The sequence below is a fragment of the Scyliorhinus torazame genome, chromosome 7, assembly GCF_047496885.1.
Source record: "Scyliorhinus torazame isolate Kashiwa2021f chromosome 7, sScyTor2.1, whole genome shotgun sequence".
NCBI lineage: Eukaryota > Metazoa > Chordata > Chondrichthyes > Carcharhiniformes > Scyliorhinidae > Scyliorhinus > Scyliorhinus torazame.
In genome coordinates this window covers 270,947,371-270,951,350 of record NC_092713.1, presented here as the reverse complement: position 1 = coordinate 270,951,350, position 3,980 = coordinate 270,947,371, and the positions used below count along the sequence as shown (strand labels likewise).

Below are 3,980 nucleotides of genomic sequence, written 5' to 3'. Positions count from 1 at the left end.
GTGTTAGACGGTGCGACCCATGCAGCCCAGGGGGTGGCTAGCTGATGGCTTCAGTGGCCAGGGCACCCCACCATGGTGGCCGGTATGGGTGCCGGCATGTGGTACATGGTGTGGGTTCGGCTGCTCTCCTGGTGGGGTTGTAGGGTTATGGGTGTGTGGGACAGGGGTTGGTGCCAGGACACTCACCCTGGCCTCCCTGAGCAGATCGTGCAGATTCTTACGGCTGGCTGGTTCGGATGGTGTTGCTCCTGGCGCTTACAGTCTCTGCCACTTGCCCCAGGCACGGCGAACGGTGGCGACTGGCAGCCTCCTTGCCAGGCCGGGTACAGGGTCGTCCGCCTGTCCTCCACGGTGTCCAGGATGATCTCAAGCTTGCCGTCCGTAAAACAGTGGGCCGCTCTCCTCGCTGCCATCTTGTTGGCTGAGATGGTGTGGCGAGTGAACTGGGTTGTATATACGGCTGCAGCTTGTCAGCCTCCTGAGTGTCAATCGCGATTCTGGCGAATCTGGCATCATTCCTCATTGGAATCGATTGTGTTCCATGTTTAGCCGTGTTAGCCCCTTAAATGTCGCTGAATCAGTCCAGGTGCGGCGCCAGTTTTGCTATTGTAGAACTGCGTGCATCCTCCCCCGGCGTCAACACTTAGTCTCAGGAACAGAGAATTCTGCCAATCATCTCACCATATTGGGACTGCCTTATTTTAACACTCTTGCCTATTTGTGGCCGCTTCTTCCATTGTATGCTGGAGATGTTAGTGGAAAATTAGGTTAAAGAATCAGTGCTTCATGTCCTGCTGCTAAACACCTGAAACTAGACACTATTCTTCTTTTATTCTATTCCTAATAAACGGAATGTATTGAGAGCATTATAAAATATCCTGACTACAGCTACATTTTTATTTTGACTATGTCAACCCTCATCAGTTTGTACACTGAGTCAACCCATTCCTTATTTTTAGCGACATGCACCATGGAAATGATTAATTGTATTATGTTTTACTTTTGGAAACTAAGGGCCTGGCAATCACACAAATGCAATCTGACACTACCAAGCATTTCTGCAATGGTGGAGATTTTGTTTTAAACTGTACTGTTGAAGGTAAAGTAGCCATAGTCCCAAATGACCATCGGCATCAGAAATATATCTCCGAGACATAAAGGGCCGGATTCTCCGTTTCGGAGGCTACGTGCTGATGGCAGGAATGGATCACGTGGGTTCCACGGCCTGGGAGCGGCACCAGACTCGGAGCTATTCAGGACATCCTAATGGGCTAGCATAGGTGAAATCCCAACAAAATCTGGCATGACATTTGACAGGGTCGGGATTGCCACTGGAGAACCTGACAAGCCGGAGCTGCATATTTGCACTCCACTCCCCACGCACCCTCATCCCAGCCATGAGGATGGCACTGGCTGCGACGGATCAAGCCCATCCCATTGATGGGGCCAGAGGGGACCTAGGGGAGTAGCCTGGGGAGGCACCTATACGACCCGTGGCCCTTAGTTCACAATGGGCAATCAGCGGCGTGCGGAGCCGCCTGTCTGCCTTGCCGCCTGCGGCAATGGTGGTCTGTGCTCGTCCATCCCGACCCCACAGCCCACTTCCTGGCCACCCCCCGCTGCACCCCCCGGCCCAGGCAGAAGCACCCCGGCCAGCGGCACAACTGTCAGCACACTATGGCGATATTGGACACTTTTCATACCCCCTCTCTCTCCCTCGGCAGCCACTGCGCCTGTTTCCCGATTTTAATTACCACAAGTGAACCTCGGTAATTTCTCCTGGCGGAGGCCGGGGGGGGGGGTGGGGGGGGGATTGCTGGGTCAGGCCCATTAATGACATGCCTTTGACGTTTACTGTACAATTTGCACGGCCACGCCTGCGTGCGGCGTGGACCGCATTCACACTGCTGTCGAGGCACGGAGCATGGCATTCCATCGGGCGTCCGGCGCGGCCTCCATTATTGGCTGATGTGCGATTCTCCGCCTGATCGCCTTTCCCGATTCTGGCGTCACTGGACTGAGTATCCAGTCCAAAATGTCTGCTCCAAATACTGGAAAATGCCTGTGCTTCTTTTAATGCCTTATCCCTCAGTGGTTGCTGCAGAATCTTGAGTAAGGCAGACCCACATTTTCGAAAGAACCCAATAATAAGCGTTAGACTTCTAATTTGCAAGTACAGTGTTCTAAATGCCTGCTTCAGATGTCTGCACAGCTGTTCTAAAGAAATGTGCCTCATGATTTAGAGGTGCAGGCTATCCCACTGCTGACTTCGCAAGTTCCACGTTCATTTTACACTCATAAAATGGACCCAATGTGTACAAATTTTATCTATCTCTCAATATGCCCATTCTTAAAATTGCAGATATACCAATGATCACAATGTGCCTTTGGTGCTCTGTGGACTATGGCTAATTACCTAGTTAGATACCATTCTTTGCTGCCAACAGAGGGTGCCGTTACATAAGATATTTACAGTGCTGTTGCTGGTTTATATAAAATAAAGTGCAGTAATTCTGTCACTTCAGAACCTGCAATATAAGATGTAAATCCATAACAAGTAGCTTCTTCAATCTCAGTGTTTTTTCACTATGCTGACAAACAGCACAAAAATCTTTGCTGGATTGCTCCGCAGCTGTCCGAAGATGGTTTAACTTGATTACATTTTTGTGACAAATATCAGAATGTTAATGCAAAGGGCTGTTTAATGATAAGGGGACGGAGACAGATAGAGAAAGTGAAGAGGGGGTGACAGGAAGGAGAGTAGAATCACAGTGAGTAATGATGATTACTTTTAGAAGAAGCATTTTTGAATGTGATTAAGTTCCCAATTATTTTCAACGAGAATGACAGGAACACTGAAGGACGGCAGCTTGATAAAACACTAATGCAGTTCTGTCGTATATTAACCATTCAATGTGACATTTTGAAATCACCTTTTGTCTTATATGGTACTTTTTGAAATACTACATTTTTTTTGTGCAGATGTCAAATACTTTTGATCAGCATTTTAATTTTTGTAATTCAAAGAAAAAATAATATTTACATTGCATCTTGCCTGTCCTTGGGGTCTCTCAAAGTGACTTACAGTCAATACATTCATGTTCAATTGCAGGCAAATAGGGCAATTGATGGCCAGTGAAACAACATCAGAAATGGACCTAGATCGCTTCTCGGCCGTTTGGCTCAGGTCAAGTGTGGTGTCTGTTCTGCCTTTTGGCTCAGATCTGGTGTGCCTCTCTTGTGGGGACCATGAATTGGATTCAATTTGAATTTGAATTGGTTTTTGGAACAGGCAGGGAGCTGGATAGGGTGTTCGCCCCTGTTCACGCTCTGAGCCCTGGCTTTGTAACTCCGAAAAAGTAATATATAAAAAAAAAGAAATGGACCTAGGGTGTATTTAACAGGGACTATTGGAAACAAGGCATCCAGGAACTTCAAAATGCCTATCAACTATGTACACCCATGTGCAGGGATAGATAAGGATGAGGCACCTTTCAGAGGCATCTCTCTTGTTGTGTTCTTTGTTTAGTTCTTTCAGGATGGTGAAGGTTGCAGTGCTAACAAAGAACAGCAAGGCGTGTTTAATAAACAAAGCTAATTTATTACACTACACTGAATTAGATTTGAACAAATTACTAAGGAATTAGTTAAGTAAAGATTACACTACACATCTACACTATTAGCTATACTATTAGTTCAACTATCTCACCACGACTTTGTCTTGCTCTCTTCCACTCTCTCCATGTATCTCCAGAAGTCAAGGAGCCATGTGATATTTATATGATTGCTCTATAGCACCATCTAGTGACTAGAGTAGTAACATTACACTAACCCTTTATGTGCCTTACAATATCCACATATTGCGACATCTCTGAGTTCCAGAGGCATCTGATCTGACATCACAGATGATGTACGTTAGCCAGTAGCATAATAGCTATTAACCCTTTATATTACAGCCAGCAAGCCAGAAAAAGTTCCTT

General features: G+C 46.7%; 1 non-coding gene across 1 annotated transcript; it reads left to right on the top strand.

Moving 5' to 3' along the window:
* The first annotated feature begins 3,162 nt into the window (after positions 1 to 3,162).
* LOC140427562 (U2 spliceosomal RNA) lies at positions 3,163 to 3,362 on the top strand. The gene has a single exon (XR_011948567.1). It is a non-coding gene; the product is annotated as a U2 spliceosomal RNA (small nuclear RNA).
* Positions 3,363 to 3,980: the final 618 nt, after the last annotated feature.